Here is a 21,128-nt window from a genome sequence, read left to right as displayed (position 1 = left end):
TTAGAGGTAGCAGAGTTCAACACTTTCATTCACAAATTACAGTATTTATTGCAAGGATTGGTTGCCACGTTTGCCCACTTGAATGCCAATATACACAGTAAATGACGGCAGATAAAGACCCGATTGGTCCATCCAGTCTGCCCAGCCATACATGCTCTATAAATTAATCATTTAATTGGGCCTTTTTCTTAGATATTTCTAGGCCAGAAGCCTGGTAGTGTGCTTAGGTTCCATCTACTGGAGTCTCCGTCAAAGCTCACTCCAGCCCATCTTAACCATCAAAGCCCTCCCCAGCCCGTCCTCAACTGAATGTTCATGTACGGGACAGGGCAAGTGCAAGCCTGCCCAGTGCTGGCCTTAGTTCCGTCACTGTATACCCATTATTTTCTGATTAGAGACTGATAAATCTCATACTGTAATTATGACTAATTTAACCTGCAAATTGTGTATTATGGATATTGGTATTAGATCACTGGCATGTGTCGAGTTAGGATAAAAAACTTGTATAAAAAAAACAACTTATACTACAACCATGGCAAATTGTAAACTGTTAACTATATATTCGGAAAAGCTGGAAGGGGACAGATTCAGAACCAATGCTAGGAAGTTCTTCTTCACCCAAAGGGTGATGGACACCTGGAATGCGCTTCCAGAGGGTGTGATAGGACAGAGTACGGTATCGGGGTTCAAGAGGGGATTAGATAATTTCCTGAAGAAAAAGGGGATAGAAGAGTATAGATAGAGGATTACTATACAGGTCTGGGACCTGATGGGCCGCCATGTGAGCGGACTGCTGGGCACGATGGACCTCTGGTTTGATCCAGCAGAGGCGCTGCTTATGTTATGTACGTTAACCTGTAACCCGTTCTGAGCTCTTTGGGGATGGCGAATTGAAAATGAAAACTAAATAAATATGCTTTTAAGAGATGCCGTAAAAAACATTAGTTGCCACAGCTGTTCCATGGAATTAAAAAAAAAAAAATTTCATTATGGTTAAGTACGCTTTTCATGATATCAGCATTGTTCAACTATTCTTTTGTTTCCTGGGAATGTCCTTCTTTGACCTTTATATATTTTCACTTAGGGCTCCTTTTACTAAGCTGCGATAGCGTTTTTAGCACGCGCTAAACCCGTGCTAAGCGGCTAGAACTAACGCCAGCGCTGCGTGCTAAAAACGTTAACGCAGCTCAGTAAAAACAGCCCTTAAATTTGATAGCTATGGTATCCTATATAATAAAACGCTAGCCGCGTATGCGCACTCCTATCTGCGTGCTTCCATGATCTGAAGGTCTGTGATCGCAGGAGTGCGCATGTGCGAGTCCCCAGCCATCTTCCCAAAGAGGCATTTTCTTTTTCCCTCAGCCATTGAATTCAATTTGGCTGACACGGTCTTTACGTTCTTTACATTCGCTGTTAACGGACTTCAAAGTGCTGCAGGAGTCCTTTTCTTTCACGGACCTTCGCAGTTAGTGCTTCCAGGACTTGAACTCAGCGCTGGACTCCCTGATCTCCGATGCTGGCGGGGATCGAAAGGAGCCACGGCGACACCTCGCGGGAAGGGAAGCCCAACAAAACAGTCCAGCCGCTACGTTCTTCGCGGTCCCGACTCAAAACCTGCCGATTCCAGCAGCGTGTGCAGCACTCTACACACGCTGCTTCGGGCCCTTCTACTGCCCTGATTTGCTCTGCCGCGTCTCTGATGATGTAATCAGGGATGTGCCAGAGTTAATCAGGGCAGTAGAAGGCCACGAAGCAGCGTGTGTAGAGTGCTGCACACGCTGCTGGAATCTACAGGTTTGTCGGGACCGTGGGAAGGGAAGGGGGGGTAGGAGAAACTTGGTGTGTGGGGGAGGGAATGCTGCTGCTGTGGCTGCTGCACAGGGAAGGGGGGGGGATCGAAATACTGCTGTATGGGGAAATGCTGCTCCACAGGGACATGGAGGGGGAGAGAATGCTGCTGTGGCTGCTGCATAGGGAAGTGGGGGGGGGGAAGAAAGACAGACAGCGGGAGGAAGGGAGACAAGAAGAAAGACACAGGGGCAGGGAGAGACACAGAAAGACAAAGGGGGCCACGGAGAGAGACAGACAGAAACAAATACAGCGGGAGGGAGAGAGAGACAAAAATAAAGAAAGACAGACAGACATATATTCTAGCACCCGTTAATGTAACGGGCTAAAATACTAGTAATGAAATAAATATGTAGAGTCATGTGAAAAAATGAAGACACCCCATGAAATATTCAGTTCTTTCTTAAGAAATGTTCACATATCAATGTCAAATCTTTTTTTTAAAATTTATCTCCGGAAAATACAGTGATGCAATTGCAGGGAAACAACAAAAATTTTCTTCGATTTACTCATAAAACAAAAGATATCCACAAAAATTTATATTACATTACATTAGTGATTTCTATTCCGCCAATCCCTTGAGGTTCAAGGCGGATTACAAAAGAAGTTACCTGGCCATTTCTAGAGGAATTCAAGAGTAGAGAGATTTGCTACAGAGAATTGGGATGAGTCTTGCAGAGTTACCGTATTTTCACGCATATAACACGCGCGTTATACGCGTTTTTACCTACCGCGCATACCCCTCGCGCGTTATACGCGTGAGCGCGGTATACAAAAGTTTTTCTACATAGTTCCCACCCCGCCCGACGCCCGATTCACCCCCCCCAGCAGGACCGCTCGCACCCCCACCCCGAACGACCGCTCGCACGCGCTCCCACCCGCACCCGCATCCACGATCGGAGCAAGAGGGAGCCCAAGCCCTCTTGCCCGGCCGACTCCCCGACAATATCGGGCCAGGAGGGAGCCCAAACCCTCCTGGCCACGGCGACCCCCTACCCCCACCCCGCACTACATTACGGGCAGGAGGGATCCCAGGCCCTCCTGCCGTCGACGCAAACCCCCCTCCCTCCAACGACCGCCCCCCCCAAGAACCTCCGACCGCCCCCCCCAGCCGACCCGCGACCCCCCTGGCTGACCCCCATGACACCCCCACCCCCCTTCCCCGTACCTTTGTGTAGTTGGGACAGACGGGAGCCAAAACCGCCTGTCCGGCAGGCAGCCAACGACGGAATGAGGCCGGATTGGCCCATCCGTCCCAAAGCTCCGCCTACTGGTGGGGCCTAAGGCGCGTGGGCCAATCAGAATAGGCCCTGGAGCCTTAGGTCCCACCTGGGGGCGCGGCCTGAGGCACATGGGCCCAACCCGACCATGTGCCTCAGGCCGCGCCCCCAGGTGGGACCTAAGGCTCCAGGGCCTATTCTGATTGGCCCACGCGCCTTAGGCCCCACCAGTAGGCGGAGCTTTGGGACGGATGGGCCAATCCGGCCTCATTCCGTCGTTGGCTGCCTGCCGGACAGGCGGTTTTGGCTCCCGTCTGTCCCAACTACACAAAGGTACGGGGAAGGGGGGTGGGGGTGTCGTGGGGGTCAGCCAGGGGGGTCGCGGGTCGGCTGGGGGGGCGGTCGGAGGTTCTTGGGGGGGCGGTCGTTGGAGGGAGGGGGGTTTGCGTCGAGGGCAGGAGGGCCTGGGATCCCTCCTGCCCGTAATGTAGTGCGGGGTGGGGGTAGGGGGTCGCCGTGGCCAGGAGGGTTTGGGCTCCCTCCTGGCCCGATATTGTCGGGGAGTCGGCCGGGCAAGAGGGCTTGGGCTCCCTCTTGCTCCGATCGTGGATGCGGGTGGGAGCGCGTGCGAGCGGTCGTTCGGGGTGGGGGTGCGAGCGGTCCTGCCGGGGGGGGGCAGGGCGGGTAAACGGAGAGTCGGGACAGCGCACGGAGAGTCGGGGAGGGCGAAAGGAGAGTCGGGGTGGCCAGAGGAGAGTCGGGGCGGGCGAAAGGACAGTCGGTCAGCATGCGCGTTATACCCGTGAGCGCGGTATACAAAAGTTTTTATACATAAAATCGTGGTTTCTGCGCGCTATACCCGTGTGCACGTTATACACGGGTGCGCGTTATCTGCGTGAAAATACGGTAGTTTGTCTTCAAGGATGTCTTGAATAGGATGGTTTTTATTTCTTTTCTAAACGATTTGTAGTCTGTAGTCGTTATCAGAAAATTGGAGAGTTGGTAGTCTAGTTTTGCTGCTTGAGTGGCTAGAAGGCCGTCGCTCAGTTTTTTTCATTTGACGTCTTTGATTGGGAGGTGAATGAACGGTCTGTGCGTTCTCCTGTGTCTGGTTGAGGTAGTTTGGATTAGGCGGTTGTTTAGGTAGGGGCTGTCTCCGTTTATGGTTTTAAATAGTAGGCAGTAGAATTTGAATTGTACTCTTGCTTGTATTGGGAGCCAGTGAGAATCTAGGTACGCCGCCGTGATGTGGTTGTGTTTCCTCAATGAATAGATAAGTCTTAACTGAGGAATAAATTAGGCCACCTTACACCCTAATAGCTAGTGTTACCCCCTTTGGCTGAAATAATTGCAGTGAGATGCTTCTACCGGTCTCTTGATAGTCTCCTCAATGCAGAATTCTTTCAGCTGGGAGATGTTTGAGGGGTTTCTTGCATGTACAGCCCGTTTCAAATCACCCCACAGTATCTCAATGGGATTAAAATCAGGGCTTTGACTCAACCACTCCAGGACTCTCCATTTCTCAGTTTTCAGCCAGTCCTTGGTGGATTTGCTGGTATGTTTTGGGTCATTGTCGTGTTGCAGGGTCCAGTTCTGCTTCAGCTTTAATTTTCTTACAGATGGTCTCACATGTTCCTCAAACACCCTCTGATACACGGTAGAATTCATAGTGGATTCTATGATGGTGAGCTGGCCAGGTCCTGCTGCAATAAAGCATCCGCAAACCATGACACTTCCACCTCCATGCTCCACACCTGGCATGAAGTTCTTTCCTGGAATGCTGTATTTGGTGTAGGCCAAACATGGCCTCTTTTCTGGTGTCCAAATAATTCAATTTTAGACTCATCTGATGCCATTTCTGGCCCATTTCAGCACCTTGCATCTATTAAAATGCTTTTTCATGCCACAAACTGCAGCACGGAAGTAGCATCTAACGTTAGGTGTCATATACCGAATTCCCCCATATATGTATACAGTCATTGACCTATTAATAATGCCCCTGGGACCTGTGCTAGGTCATATAATCAAAAGTGGCAGATATCTAGATGGTGAAATAATGCAAGTGGACGGGCGCAAAGCTGGCGTGATGGCGAGAGGCTAATGAGCGGAAGAGAGCTAAAAGTGGCACAGTTGGCAGCCTCTGAAGTCCAAACCGCTGTTGCATGACCGAGAGGCAGTCCTGCCGGCGTGCAGGGGGCAAAGAAGCAACTGCTGGAGAATCAAGGTTGTGCTAGAGAGGCCGAACAATGGCCTTTCAGATCCAAATGATGCAGCTGATCAGCTAGGGCAGGGGTGTCCAATGTCGGTCCTCGAGGGCCGCAATCCAGTCAGGTTTTCCGGATTGCCCCAATGAATATGCATGAGATCTATGTGCATGCACTGGCTTTCAATGCATAGTCATTGGGGAAATCCTGAAAACCCGACTGGATTGCGGCCCTCGAGGACCGACATTGGACACCCCTGAGCTATAGGAAAAAGCCCCCGGTGACCAAAAACGCTACGAGGTCATGCCAAGGGATAGGGTCACTCGGACTGAATGAGCGGGTCAGTAGAGTGACAGTATAATTACAAGGGATAGGGTCACTAGGACTGAATGAGCGGGTCAGTAGAGTGACAGTATAATTACAATTATTCTTTAGGGGGTCAGTAGATTTAAGAGGGTGGGTAAATAGTGTGGGCAGACTTGATGGGCTATGGCCCTTATCTGCCGTCATCTTTCTATGTTTCTATGTTTCTATGTTTGCACCACAGGGCTGCAGATCTGTAGGAGTTATAATCGAACTTTGAGCCATCCATCGTTGAAATGGCTGCTTGGATTAGTTGGTGAATGACGGTCAGAGAATACTTAAGTTAGATTTTTAAGTGGTAGGGTACCAGTTTCTTTAATATGTTTGACTAACTAAACAATGACCATTGTGAGGCTGAAATCCCAACTGCTTTAGAAGATGCACGGGTCACACGAATCAATGCACAATATCTCAATGAGTAATTTCCCATGGCAGCCTTACAGGAGAAGCAATAATGGTCTCTCTCTAATCCAGGCTGCAGCACTTCTAATGATGTATTGAAATCATTAATTCTCTCGGTGTCACGTAGGTTGCTGAATATTAATAACTGCAAGCAAAGTCACATCTGAGCCATGGACACAGACGTAAACAAGCACTGGAAAGTAGTCCACGACAACCCTCAAACGCTACTCTCGTTAAATAAACCTACTGCATATTAACATCATGACCCCTTTGTGCCAATTCATTTAGCCAGTCACGCTTCCCATTTCTCCAGACTCAACTGTATGACAATCTTGTCGATTCTCTTTTACAGTTTTCAAATTAGAAAGCAGGATCCACAAGTCTTAGCCTGCACTTTTTCACAGGATCTCATAAAAAAACTCCTTAACAGACTAAAACTTATTCAGAATAAACTAAACTAAACATCATCTCCATAAAGATAGAGCTCGACATGGTTTACAGGTAAATCTGTATTCGCTGACTGTAACTTCTCGCTGATTTCCCTGTCCTTCTCTGTTGTATTCGCTGATTCTTTGTAGTATCTGTATTCACTGATTGTAACTATTCGCTGATTGTCCAGCCCTTCTTTATTGTGAACCGCCTCGAACTACTACGGCTTTGGCGGTATATAAGAAATAAAATAATAATAATAATAAATTCAATAAATGAGGGAAGGACATAATAAGAAATTAGAGGTTATGAAGAGGATAGATAGCTTTACATTTTCAATAGATAGCTTTACATTTTGGAGAAAAGCCAGGTTTTCAGAAGCTTTCGGAATAATTGGAATGAGCCGAGGTTCCACAGCGGGGCAGGGAGGTTGTTCCAAAGCTCAGTGAATTTGAAGAAAAGGGACTTTCCTAATTTCCTACATACATGACGCCTTTTAATGAAAATGAGAAAGAGAGAAAAAAAGAGAAGAAGAGAGAGAGAGAAAAAAGAGAGGAAGAGAGAGAAAAAAAGAGAGAGAGAGGGAGAAAAAAAAGAGAGACAAAGAGAGAGAAAAAAAGAGAGAGAGGAAGAGAAACTAAACTAAATGAAACCTTAAGTTTGTCTACCGCATCATCTCCATAAAGATAGAGCTCGGCACAGTTTACAGGTAAATTCAATAAATGAGGGAAGGACATAATAAGAAACTAGAGGTTATGAAGAGGAGAGCTAGCTTTACATTTTCAATAGATAGCTTTACATTTTGGAGAAAAGCCAGGTTTTCAGATGCTTTCGGAATAATTGGAATGAGCCGAGGTTCCGCAGCGGGGCAGGGAGGTTGTTCCAAAGCTCAGTGAATTTGAAGAAAAGGGATTTCCCTAATTTACCTGCATACATGATGCCTTTTAATGAGAAAGAGAGAAAAAGAGAGAGAGAGAAAAAAGAGAGAGAGAGAGAGAGAGGGAGAAAAAAAGAGAGACAAAGAGAGAAAAAAAGAGAGAGGGAGAAAGAAGAGAGAGAGGAAGAGAGAGAGAGAGAAAAAAGGGGAGAGAGAGAGGAAAAAGGGGAGAGAGAGAGGAAAAAAAGAGAGAGGAAGAGAAACAAAATGAAATCTTAAGTTTGCATACCGCATCATCTCCATAAAGATAGAGCTCGGCACGGTTTACAGGTAATTCAATAAATGAGGGAAGGACATAATAAGAAATTAGAGGTTATGAAGAGGAGAGCTAGCTTTACATTTTAAATAGATAGCTTTATGTTTTGGAGAAAAGCAGGTTCCGCAGCGGGACAGGGAGGTTGTTCCAAAGCTCAGTGAATTTGAAGAAAAGGGATTTCCCTTATTTACCTGCATACATGACGCCTTTTAACGAGGGGAAAGATAGTTTGAGTTTGTGGACGGATCTAGTAGTGTCAAGTCTCGAAGAATTCCAGGATAGAATACAGCGGTCTGTTTGATTTTTGGCCTGAAAAAACACAACCATGTCACTCCATTTTACCAACAGTTGCATCGGTTGCCTTTTGAGGCAAGAATACTGTTTAAGTTCGGTTGCATTTGTCTTAAGGCCTTATTTGGGCTGGCTCCCACTTACCTGTCTTCATGTTTTGAACATATAAACCAAACAGGATCACTCAAGGAAACTATCTGTTTGTTTAAAATCCTGTCGATATAAGAGATTTCTTGACAAATTATTTGCATTTCAGGCAGGAAAAATGAATTCATGGTTATGTACCATTATTTCTCAGGCTTATTCTTATGCGTCTTTTAGGAAGCTGCTGAAAACTGATCCGTTTGGTAAATTAGCAAATTGATATTTTAATAAGTATATTTTAATTTGATTTTTATGCCAATTGTATTACTTTTCACTGATTGTATAGTTCTTCTAGATGTGAACTGCCTAGAACTATATAAGAACATAAGCAATGCCTCCGCTGGGTCAGACCTGAGGTCCATCGTGCCCAGCAGTCCACTCACGCGGCAGCCCAACAGGTCCAGGACTTATATAACAATCCTCTATCTATACCCCCTCTATCCCCAGGAAATTGTCCAATCCTTTCTTGAACCCCAGTACTGTATTCTGCCCTATTACGCTCTCTGGAAGCGCATTCCAGGTGTCCACCACACGTTGGGTACAGAAGAACTTCCTAGCATTCGTTTTGAATCTGTCTCCTTTCAACTTTTCCGAATGCCCTCTTGTTCTTTTATTATTCAAAAGTTTGAAGAATCTGTCCCTCTCTACTCTCTCTATGCCCTTCATGATCTTATAAGTCTCTATCATATCCCTTCTAAGTCTCCTCTTCTCCAGGGAAAAGAGACCCAGTTTCTCCAATCTCTCGGCGTATGAAAGGTTTTCCATCCCTTTTATCAGATACGTCGCTCTCCTCTGAACCCTCTCGAGTAATGCCATGTCCTTCTTAAGGTACGGCGACCAATATTGGACGCAGTACTCCAGATGCAGACGCACCATCGCCCGATACAATGGCAGGATAACTTCTTTTGTTCTGGTTGTAATACCCTTCTTGATTATGCCTAGCATTCTGTTTGCCTTCTTAGCGGCTGCTGCACACTGTGCCATCGGCTTCATTGTCATGTCCACCAAGTCCCTTTCTTGGGTACTCTCATTCAATAACATCCCTCCCATCGTATAGTTGTACCTCAGGTTTCTGCTTCCCACATGTAATACTTCACATTTCTCAACGTTGAACTTCATCTGCCATCTTGTCGCCCATTCTCCTAGTTTGTTCAAGTCCCTTTGCAATTCTTCACAGTCCTCTTTAGTCCGAGCTCCATTAAATAGTTTGGTGTCATCTGCAAATTTTATTATCTCACACTTTGTCCCTGTTTCTAGATCATTAATGAAGATATTAAATAGCAGCGGCCCGAGAACTGAGTCCTGCGGGACCCCACTCGTGACCCTCCTCCAGTCCGAGTAGTGGCCCTTCACTCCTACCCGCCAACCAGTTTCTGATCCATCTATGTACGTCTCCTTCCACCCCATGGTTCTTCAGTTTCCGGAGTAGGTGTTCATGGGGCACCTTGTCAAAGGCTTTTTGGAAATCTAGATATATGATGTCTATGAGGTCTCCTTTGTCCATCCGTTTGTTAATTCCTTCAAAGAAGTGCAATAAGTTAGTGTGGTGTGGTGGTATAGAAAAAATAAATTATTATTATACTGGCCCATCTATTGATCGTATTCATGTGGTAACACAGCTTTAGGAATCCAAATCAAGGCAGTAAAGAACTGGAAATAAACAGAAAAGTTTTAGGGGTCCTTTTACTTAGGTGCGCTAACTGATTTATGACACGCTAAATCGGTTAGCACATCTTAGCGAAAGGACCCCTTATTTATTGGTGGCAAGTCAAATGCGCGCAGACATTTCAGCGCAGTGACAATTGTGCACAACGAAAACTGAGCACAGGACAATTGCGCACAGTGACAATTGCGTGAACAACTGAGCGCAATGACAACTGTGCGCAGGACAATTGCGTGAATGACAATTGCACGAGAGCGTCAACACAATATAGACCTAAGCGCATTCGCCTTGCACGCTATTGTCTTGCGCTATAAAATCCTGCGCGCATTCGCCTTGCGCGCTATAAAATCCTGCGCGCATTCGCCTTGCGCGCTATAAAATCCTGCGCGCATTCGCCTTGCGCGCTATTGTCTTGCACTGTAAAGACTTACGTGCATTTGTCTTGCGCACTATTGTCTTATGCTATAAAATCCTGTGCGCATTCGCCTTGCGCGCTATTGTCTTGCGTTGTAAAGACTTACATGCATTTATCTTGCGCACTACTGTCTTATGCTATAAAATCCTGCGCGCTATTGTCTTACGCTATAAAATCCTGCACGCATTCACCTTGTGTGCTATTATCTTGCGCTATAAAATCCTGCGCGCATTCGCCTTGTGCGCTATTGTCTTGTGCTATAAAATCCTGCGCGCATTCGCCTTGTGTGCTATTGTCTTGCGCTATAAAATCCTGCGCGCATTTGCCTTGCGCGCTATTGTCTTGCGCTGTAAAGACTTACATGCATTTGTCTTGCGCACTATTGTCTTATGCTATAAAATCCTGCGCGCTGTCTTGCGCTGTAAAGACTTACGTGCATTTGTCTTGCGCACTATTGTCTTATGCTATAAAATCCTGCGCGCTATAAAATCCTGCACGCATTCACCTTGTGCGCTATTGTCTTGCGCTATAAAATCCTGCGCGCATTCGCCTTGTGTGCTATTGTCTTGCGCTATAAAATCCTGCGCGCATTTGCCTTGCGCGCTATTGTCTTGCGCTGTAAAGACTTACATGCATTTGTCTTGCGCACTATTGTCTTATGCTATAAAATCCTGCGCGCTATAAAATCCTGCACGTATTCACCTTGTGCGCTATTGTCTTGCGCTATAAAATCCTGCGCGCATTCGCCTTGTGTGCTATTGTCTTGCGCTATAAAATCCTGCGCGCATTTGCCTTGCGCGCTATTGTCTTGCGCTGTAAAGACTTACATGCATTTGTCTTGCGCACTATTGTCTTATGCTATAAAATCCTGCGCGCTGTCTTGCGCTGTAAAGACTTACGTGCATTTGTCTTGCGCACTATTGTCTTATGCTATAAAATCCTGCGCGCTATAAAATCCTGCACGCATTCACCTTGTGCGCTATTGTCTTGCGCTATAAAATCCTGCGCGCATTCGCCTTGTGTGCTATTGTCTTGCGCTATAAAATCCTGCGCGCATTTGCCTTGCGCGCTATTGTCTTGCGCTGTAAAGACTTACATGCATTTGTCTTGCGCACTATTGTCTTATGCTATAAAATCCTGCGCGCTGTCTTGCGCTGTAAAGACTTACGTGCATTTGTCTTGCGCTGTAAAGACTTACGTGCATTTGTCTTGCGCACTATTGTCTTATGCTATAAAATCCTGCGCGCTATAAAATCCTGCACGCATTCACCTTGTGCGCTATTGTCTTGCGCTATAAAATCCTGTGCACATTCGCCTTGCACGCTATTGTCTTGCGCTGTAAAAACTTGCGTGCATTTGTCTTGTGCGCTAATAACTATGAACCTTATTAATTTATTCATTTTTACAGCTCGTCCATCCCAGAAGCCCAGAACGGATTGCAAGGATACATACACAGAGTTTTCAGGAACAGAGATAGGTACGCTACAGGATCAAACCTATAGAATCAATAACTTACAACTTGTAGAGAACATGGCTCGGAACACATGCTTTGCAAAATGTAAGAAAATAAATCCTAGAGTCACGAATGGGTATTCACATATCTGCAGAGGAACTGGTTGGCAGGCTCAGGTGATCTGAGGTAAGGTACGTCCAAAGCAAGGTCTGTTCCATGAAAAGAAGGGCAGTAGGTTGTCAATTGCCCTAATGGCAGGAGGGAGTCGATTTCATAATATAGGTATGCTATGGGAATATGATCGCTTTCGGGCTGTCTCCAGGTGGAGGCTGTTTGCTGGAGGGTTGGAAAGTCTGAGTTCCCGTTGCGTCCGGAGGGGCCGCTGGGAGTGATATATTGGGAGTTTCCTCGCTGCATAGTGTCACCTACCGGGGTCTTGGTATGGTTAAGAAGACCCCAGATAGGGGGTAGTACACTCTTGACGTGGCTCCCAAAGGGGGAGACCTCACTGGTGTCTCACTATCCGGGCTTTGCCCCAAAAATAAAACACCGTGAGTCAAGTTGAACCAAACATAATGTGTAAAGTTTAATTAGTCACTTAACACACCAACTAGAAATCACATAAGCAGTTATTACAGTTCAAGTTTCTTGGCTTCTCCAAAACAGGGCAAAGAAAGAAAAATAAAAACAAAAAAGAAAAAAAAATTTTGAAATCCTTTTAACTTTCACCCGATCCGGTGAAAGCACAGCAAGCTTTCTGTCAAGTATAATTCCAGTCCAGGTCTTAGTGCTTTCTCTACTTTGCCCCACAGTCTCTTAAACAAAAACACAGCACAAGTAGTCCCTCTTAAGAAATTATCAAGCCGTGAGCTTGAGTCCTGGGCTTACCCATCAACACAGTCCAGTTTCTTCACCAGGTATTTGCATTTGTGGTTATAAAGTAAACTTTAAGCAGGAACCAAAAACAAAACTCAAGCCTTACGGCAGGCTCCTCAAGTGTCAGCCCTGATTAGCTCACAGTCTTGTAGTTCCCCTTGAGCTTCTGCACAGCTGCAGGGTAGTAAAACAATCAAGCTGGTGCAGCCCTGCTCTAAGCTTGTTTGTACCTCACAAACAATCAACATTTAGTTCTTCTAAACTCTTCTTCACTAGTATTTCTGGGGAGCTTCGTACCTGCAGTGTTTAGTGGCAAGTTGTCAAGCCCACATCCATGGCTTCTCCCATAACGGTCTCCAGGCATACACCCTTCATCCAGGTCCATGCTTTCGGGGTAATCCAGCTGCTCGGCTGGTGCCAGAGGTATTGAAGCCTCACACTCCATTGGCTCTGGAGTGAGGTCTGGCCTTTTCCTGGCCCGGAGAACTCTCTCTGCCAGACTCTCTTGGGCAGCCTCCTCTAATGCTCTGGAGAGCTGCTTAAAAGGCCTAGGGCCACGCCCTACACTGGGTGTCTGTGTGCCTAGCTTGTGTGCTCTTGGGCTCCCCCTCAGGCTACAGGGCAGAATATCACTGGGAGCTTGATTCAACCTCCTAGTGTGGCTGGAGGTTTTCCTGGTCCGTGGAGTTATCCTATATTCTGGGCACTGCTCTAGGTTAGAAGGCTCAGGATAGGCAGCTGGGCTTTCAGGATCTTCTTGCTGATCCTTTTCAGAGAGAGCCTGGTCTCGAGTGAGAGCTTGAGACCGGGGATTTGCTCTGACATGACCGTCTCGGGGAGCGGAACTGTCACAATAGTCAGGTGTTATGTCATGGAAGCGTTTAAACGCTAATACTAGTTGTTTGAAGATATTGCATTGGGTGTAGTGAGATATTTATTTTAAAACAAACTAACAAAAAAGGTAGAAACAGGAGGAACAATACAAGGTTGGCATCAACTCACTACTTAGAAATGGCTGCACTGGAGGGTTTTATTTGTTATAAGCTATACTAAAGTCCAGGACAGAGGGGCTGGGCTAAGAGACAAGCTGGGAAGAGTTCTGGGAGTAGAAATGAGCTCCCAAGATGGGACGGGCCCTTGGGCTGCTGCTTTGTCAACTTTTCATCACTAGGTCACCAGAATGGTCCAGGGCCTGCAGTGCAAGGCCTTTCGAGACAGGGTTAAAAGACTCCGAATTGACCATCTAGAAGCCAGACAGGAAAGCATCAGGACAGAAACATGCAATAATTACAAGAAAGTTGGAAACTGATCAAAATTTAGTTCTTTACTTTGTAAGATTTATCTATAAGCAAGATGGTTACTGAATTTTAGAAACCGGTTCAGTCTCGTTCTGATTATCCAAATGAAATAAGTAGGATCCAAGGTGGTGTCAGGAGGGTTGGACGCTGCCCTCTGAGTTCTGTGAAGCTAATGTCAGTGGGGAAGGATAAGCCTAGGAGCCTCAACTCCAACCCAAGTCCAAACATCCAGTGAGAGCTATGCAGGTTCGATGCCAGTTGCTACAGTGTGGAAAGTTCCAGAGCAGGGACATGAAAGAGGAGTCCCTACTGTTTATGACATCTCAAAGCAAGCCCAAACAGTGCGAGAACCCTCTAATGCCTGGGATGAGGAAGGTAGGGCTGAAAGGGTCCAGAGAAAAGTGACTAAAATGGTTAAAGGGCTGGAGGAGTTGCCGTACAGTGAGAGATTGGAGAAACTGGGCCTCATCTCCCTTGAAAAGAGGAGACAGAGGGGATATGATTGAAACATTCAAAATACTGAAGGGAATAGACTTAGTAGATAAAGACAGGTTGTTCACCCTCTCTAGGGTAGGGAGAATGAGAGGGCACTCTCTAAAATTGAAAGGGGATAGATTCCGTACAAACGTAAGGAAGTTCTTCACCCAGAGTGGTGGAGAGCTGGAACGCTCTTCCGGAGTCTGTTGTAGTTTCAAGACTAAGCTGGACAAGTTCCTGCTAAATTGTTACGTACGCAGGTGAGGCTGGACTCATTTAGAACACTGGTCTTTGACCTTTGACCTGGGGGCCGCCACGTGAGCGGACTGCCGGGCAGTATGGACCACTGGTCTGACCCAGTAGCGGCAATTCTTATGTTCTTAAGCAGAAGTTGCACAGGCGAGTTCTCTCTTTTTTGGAGGGAACTATGAAATTAAAATTGAGACTGGATTAATTTTATTAGGTATTTATATACCACCTATCAAGGTTATCTAAGCAGTTTACAATCAGGTACGCCAGCATTTTTCCTCTCTGTCCTGGTGGGCTCAGAGTCTATCTAACGTACCTCGGGCAATGGAGGATCGAGTGACTTGCCCAGGGTCACAGGGAGCGGTGCAGGGTTTAAACCCATAACCTCAGGGTGCTGAGGCTGGTGCTCTAACCCCTACGCCACACTCTCCTCCAATACAATAACAGAAGTGAGCCAAGTATAGAACAATGAAGCCATTGTGACATCACTGATGAGGTTGGCTCTTAGGCATTGGTGGAATGAGGCATTATGACATCACAATCTCAGCTCTGGAATGTTGCTACTCGTTGGGTTTCTGCCAGACATTAGGACATCAGAGAAAGAGATTGGGCCTTGTATATCGCCTTTTTGTAGTTATACAACCACACTCAAAGTGGTTTACATACGGGTACTTCAAGCATTTTCCCTCTCTGTCCTGGTGGGCTCACAATCTATCTAATGTACCTGGGGAAATGGAGGATCGAGTGACTTGCCCAGGGTTACAAACTAAACTAAACTAAACTAAACCTTAGGTTTGTATACCGCATCATCTCCGCAAGCGCAGAGCTCGGCACGGTTTACAGAGGTTGAGAGGAAAGGAACTACAAAGAAGGATATAGGAGAGGGAAAAAAGAAGATGGGGAGGGAACAGGGTACTAGAGAACGGGGGGTGATTAGATTTTTGAAAAGAGCCAAGTTTTCAGGTGTTTACGGAAGGGTTGGAAGGAGCTAACATTTCTGAGCGGGGATGAGAGGTTGTTCCAGAGTTCTATGGTTCTAAAAGGGAGGGATGTTCCAAGTTTTCCTGCGCGGGATATACCTTTTGTAGATGGGAAAGATAGTTTCAGTTTTTGGGAGGATCTAGAGGAGAGTGGGTTAGAGGAATTCCAAAGGAGTGGGATAACGGGCGGTAGGATGCCGTGTAGAATCTTGAAGGCTAAGCAGGCACATTTATAGAGGACTCTGGAGTGAACTGGGAGCCAGTGAAGCTTGGAGAGGAGAGGGGAGACGTGATCAAACTTGCCTTTTGCGAAAATAAGCTTGGCCGCGGCGTTTTGAATTAGCTGAAGTCTGTGGAGGTTTTTCTTAGTTAGGCATATATAGATGGAGTTGCAGTAGTCCAGTCTGGAGAGGATGGTGGATTGAACGAGGATGGCGAAATGGGAATGGTGAAAGCAGGATCTTACTTTCCTCAACATATGGAGGCTAAAGAAGCATTTTTTTACCAGGGAGTTGAGGTGATCACTGAAGGAGAGGGAGGAGTCTAAGACGAAGCCAAGGACTTTGCTTGAAAACTTAAGCTGGAGAGTGGGGCCGGAAGGTAGTGGAATGGAGGAGGGTAAATGGTCTGAAATAGGGCCAAGCCAAAGTAGTTTTGTTTTAGACTCGTTTAGTTTCATTTGTACAGATTGGGCCCAGGATTGGAGGTTCGTAATACATGAGGATATGTTTTCAGTGAGGTTAGAGAGGTTCGAGTCGGTCTCGAGGAGGATGAGGATGTCGTCAGCGTAGGAATAGAGAGTTTCTAGGGGGGATAGATGAAGTAGTTTCAGAGAGGACATGTAGATGTTGAAAAGGATAGGGGAGAGGGGTGAGCCTTGCGGGACTCCACATTTCGGCTTCCAGGGGGGGGATGAGGTACCGTTTGTATTAACGGTGTAGGAGCGGAAGCGTAGGAATTTCGAGAACCAGTCTAGGACAGTGGAGCTTATGCCTATTTCAGAGAGTTGGAAGATTAGGATGTCGTGGTGAACGACATCGAAGGCTGCGGAGAGGTCGAATTGAAGAAGAACAGCAGATTTGTTACGCGACTGGAGTTGTTGCACCTTAGAGATTAGTGAGGCCAAGAGGGATTCGGTGCTGAAGTTGGGTCTGAAGCCGAATTGGTGGGGTAGGAGGATAGAGAATCTTTCTAGGTAGGAAGAGAGTTGGGTGGATATGATGGATTCTAATAGCTTGGTTAAGAGAGGGATATTTGCTATAGGACGGTAGTTTGATGGAATGGAGGGATCAAGGTCGGCCTTTTTCAGTAAAGGGGACAGTGAAATGTGTCCCATGTCGGGGGAGAAAAGGCCCGATGTTAGGGCAGAGTTAATAAGTTCGGTGAGGGAAGCGATGGCCTGTGTAGGGATATTCTCGAATAAGTAGGAGGGGAAAGGGTCCAACGAGCAGTTACAAGTTTTTAATTTGAGGCAAAGTTTGGAGACTTGCGGTTCGGAGACAAGCTCGAAGGAGGTCCAAGATCTGTCGGCAGGAATGGGAGTGGATACAAGTGAGGTAGGGTTGGGATCAATAGAGGTCAAGGAATTATAGGAGACTGTGGGGGGGAAGGAGCGTCTTAGGGTGGTAACCTTTTCGTTAAAGAAATTTGCGAGGGCATCGGCTGATAGAGATGGTGGGGGCAAAGATAGGTCATTTTTTTTTGTAGTTAGTGAGCGCCAGATGTTGAACAGCGTACTGGTCTGGTTGTTGGATCTAGAAATCTTATCTCCGAAGAAGTTTTTCCTGGCTTTTTTTAATGCTGAATTGTAAAGTTTAATATTAGCTCTCCAGGTCTGTCTATCAGAGGGGGATTTAGATTTTTTCCATTTGCGCTCCAGAGCGCGACATTTCTGTTTCAATTCTCTGTGGAGAGGTAGGTACCAGGGGGCCTTTCGGGGGTAGGAGATGGTTTTGGTGGTTAATGGGGCAAGGGAGTGGTAGGTGGACTCGGAGAGGGCGGTCCAGTTATGCCAGTGAGATTCGGGGTCTGTAGGTCTGGGGTTTGAGGAGAGTTTGTTGAGGAATTTGGACCAGAATAGATTGCTCGAGGTTTTTTTGCGGAAGGTTATGGAATGAGAGGAGTGGGGTGGGGGGTGAAGATGTGACATGAAGATGGGGAGGCAGGTAGTCCCTAAGAAGTGGTCAGACCAAGGGACTTGCTCCCAGCGAGTGTCGTCGATTGAGGTTTTGAAAGCGGTAAGATCAATGAAGGTGGTAAGGTCTAGAGTATGCCCTTTTTCGTGGGTTGGGGATGGGGTGGGTGAGGGAAAGCCTAGGGAGGTAAGGAAGTTGTTGAATTCGGATGTATCATTGTTGTTGGTGTCGTCGAGGTGGAGATTGATATCACCAACGATTAGAAGTCTTTGGAATTTAAGGAAGGCAGTTGTTATAGTCTCATAGACGAGATTGGAAGATTTGGTCCAAGGGATGGGTGGTCGGTATAATAACAAGATGCCCAATGGGTGAGCGCGGAGTTCGTCATTAACTGAGGCAAGTAGATATTCTAGGGAGGCATGGGTGCCCGTTTCGAGGAGCTGGACGTCGAAGAAAGATTTGGAGAGGAGTGCAAGACCACCACCTTTTCGATTGGGTCTGGGGGAGAAGAGGCCTTGGTAGCCATGGGGGAGGAGTTCGTTTTGTGTAAATTGATCGTCTTTGGCGATCCATGATTCTGTGATGCACAGGAAACCAGGGTTGAGCTCATCTAGAAGGTCTTTCAGGATTTGGGTCTTATTGCACGCGGATCTGGCATTACAGTAAAGTGTCGGGACTGGGGTGAGAGAGTCCGGGACAGTGTTGGGAAGATTGGCAGGGGGTAGGGGCTTCAGGGAATCTTGGTTGACTTTTCGGGGGTTTTTCTTGGGAGGGGAGATTCTGGTGCGTATCAGTGTGGGGATTCTGAGTCCGGGGCAGATGGTATTGGTGTTTGCGGGGTCGAGTAGGTTGGGGGAGGGAGGTTTCAGACAGAGGGAAGGATAGAGAGGTGAGCAGAGTAGGAGGAGAAGGATCCAGAAGGATGGGTTCATGGTGGGGTGTTTGGTGTGAGAGAGTCTGCAGCGAGGGGGGATAGAGTTGGTTGAGGAAGGAGCAGGGGAAATTTAAGTTGGGCTGGCTAAGGGCAGGGGCAGGTAGGGGGAGAGTCTTGATTTTTTTTTTTTGGAACTAAGGGGGCTATATCAGAGGGGACAAATTGGCGTCTAGGTGCTTTCCGTGTGGTGTCTAGAGTGGAGAGACTAGGGTCAGTGAGTGGGTAAGGAGGGAGAATTGCACAGTTAAGGTATGTGTGTAGCCCAGGATGTGCTAGGGGAAATGGGGCAACCGAGAAAGTGGGAGACTGGTAAGGAATCTTTGGCTGAGGATACAGTTTGGTGCTGGACTAGGCAAAAAGGGAGAAAAGTGTAGCATCTAAACAGGGGCAAGACAATAGTAAAATAAGATACAATTTGGTGCTGAACTAAGCAAGACAGAGAAATGTTTGGCATCTAAGCAGGAGCAAAGACAATTGTGAAATATGGTACAGTTTGGTGTTTAACAAAGCAAAAGCTAAGCAGGAGCTGGTAGCAGTAAAATATGATACAGAAAAGAATAGTAAAATATGGGCTGAAGTAGAGCTGGCTTCAAGTCGGCAGAGCAGGGCAGAACCTCCTGCTCGAATGGCGTCGGGTGGAGGAAGGAGGAGCACGATGGGGGAAGCTTCCTCCTTCCTCTGCCTTGGAGGCGCTGGGGCAGAGAGAAAAAGCTTTCGGCGGCCCGCAGTGGGCTGGAGAGAGGCCGGGTCACACTGGCCTTGTGCAGCCCTCGGATGGGCTGAAGTAGAGCTGGCTTCAAGTCGGCAGAGCAGGGCAGAACCTCCTGCTCGAATGGCGTCGGGTGGAGGAAGGAGGAGCACGATGGGGGAAGCTTCCTCCTTCCTCTGCCTTGGAGGCGCTGGGGCAGAGAGAAAAAGCTTTCGGCGGCCCGCAGTGGACTGGAGAGAGGCCGGGTCACGCTGGCCTTGTGCAGCCCTCGGATGGGCTGAAGTAGAGCTGGCTTCAAGTCGGCAGAGCAGGGCAGAACCTCCTGCTCGAATGGCGTCGGGTGGAGGAAGGAGGAGCACGATGGGGGAAGCTTCCTCCTTCCTCTGCCTTGGAGGCGCTGGGGCAGAGAGAAAAAGCTTTCGGCGGCCCGCAGTGGGCTGGAGAGAGGCCGGGTCACGCTGGCCTTGTGCAGCCCTCGGATGGGCTGAAGTAGAGCTGGCTTCAAGTCGGCAGAGCAGGGCAGAACCTCCTGCTCGAATGGCGTCGGGTGGAGGAAGGAGGAGCACGATGGGGGAAGCTTCCTCCTTCCTCTGCCTTGGAGGCGCTGGGGCAGAGAGAAAAAGCTTTCGGCGGCCCGCAGTGGGCTGGAGAGAGGCCGGGTCACGCTGGCCTTGTGCAGCCCTCGGATGGGCTGAAGTAGAGCTGGCTTCAAGTCGGCAGAGCAGGGCAGAACCTCCTGCTCGAATGGCGTCGGGTGGAGGAAGGAGGAGCACGATGGGGGAAGCTTCCTCCTTCCTCTGCCTTGGAGGCGCTGGGGCAGAGAGAAAAAGCTTTCGGCGGCCCGCAGTGGGCTGGAGAGAGGCCGGGTCACGCTGGCCTTGTGCAGCCCTCGGATGGGCTGAAGTAGAGCTGGCTTCAAGTCGGCAGAGCAGGGCAGAACCTCCTGCTCGAATGGCGTCGGGTGGAGGAAGGAGGAGCACGATGGGGGAAGCTTCCTCCTTCCTCTGCCTTGGAGGCGCTGGGGCAGAGAGAAAAAGCTTTCGGCGGCCCGCAGTGGGCTGGAGAGAGGCCGGGTCACGCTGGCCTTGTGCAGCCCTCGGATGGGCTGAAGTAGAGCTGGCTTCAAGTCGGCAGAGCAGGGCAGAACCTCCTGCTCGAATGGCGTCGGGTGGAGGAAGGAGGAGCACGATGGGGGAAGCTTCCTCCTTCCTCTGCCTTGGAGGCGCTGGGGCAGAGAGAAAAAGCTTTCGGCGGCCCGCAGTGGGCTGGAGAGAGGCCGGGTCACGCTGGCCTTGTGCAGCCCTCGGATGGGCTGAAGTAGAGCTGGCTTCAAGTCGGCAGAGCAGGGCAGAACCTCCTGCTCGAATGGCGTCGGGTGGAGGAAGGAGGAGCACGATGGGGGAAGCTTCCTCCTTCCTCTGCCTTGGAGGCGCTGGGGCAGAGAGAAAAAGCTTTCGGCGGCCCGCACTGGACTGGAGAGAGGCCGGGTCACGCTGGCCTTGTGCAGCCCTCGGATGGGCTGAAGTAGAGCTGGCTTCAAGTCGGCAGAGCAGGGCAGAACCTCCTGCTCGAATGGCGTCGGGTGGAGGAAGGAGGAGCACGATGGGGGAAGCTTCCTCCTTCCTCTGCCTTGGAGGCGCTGGGGCAGAGAGAAAAAGCTTTCGGCGGCCCGCAGTGGGCTGGAGAGAGGCCGGGTCACGCTGGCCTTGTGCAGCCCTCGGATGGGCTGAAGTAGAGCTGGCTTCAAGTCGGCAGAGCAGGGCAGAACCTCCTGCTCGAATGGCGTCGGGTGGAGGAAGGAGGAGCACGATGGGGGAAGCTTCCTCCTTCCTCTGCCTTGGAGGC

The 21,128-nt window shown here is 48.3% G+C and overlaps 1 protein-coding gene across 3 annotated transcripts in view; it reads right to left on the bottom strand.

The window, feature by feature from the left end:
* The window catches only part of PEMT (phosphatidylethanolamine N-methyltransferase), a 156,889-nt gene that overhangs the window by 44,790 nt on the left and 90,971 nt on the right, over nucleotides 1–21,128 (bottom strand). The window lies entirely within an intron of this gene.

This window comes from Geotrypetes seraphini, chromosome 11 (assembly GCF_902459505.1).
Source record: "Geotrypetes seraphini chromosome 11, aGeoSer1.1, whole genome shotgun sequence".
NCBI classification, from domain to species: domain Eukaryota; kingdom Metazoa; phylum Chordata; class Amphibia; order Gymnophiona; family Dermophiidae; genus Geotrypetes; species Geotrypetes seraphini.
The sequence above is the reverse complement of the archived record's forward strand: the minus strand, read 5'-3'. Positions and strand labels throughout refer to the sequence as shown.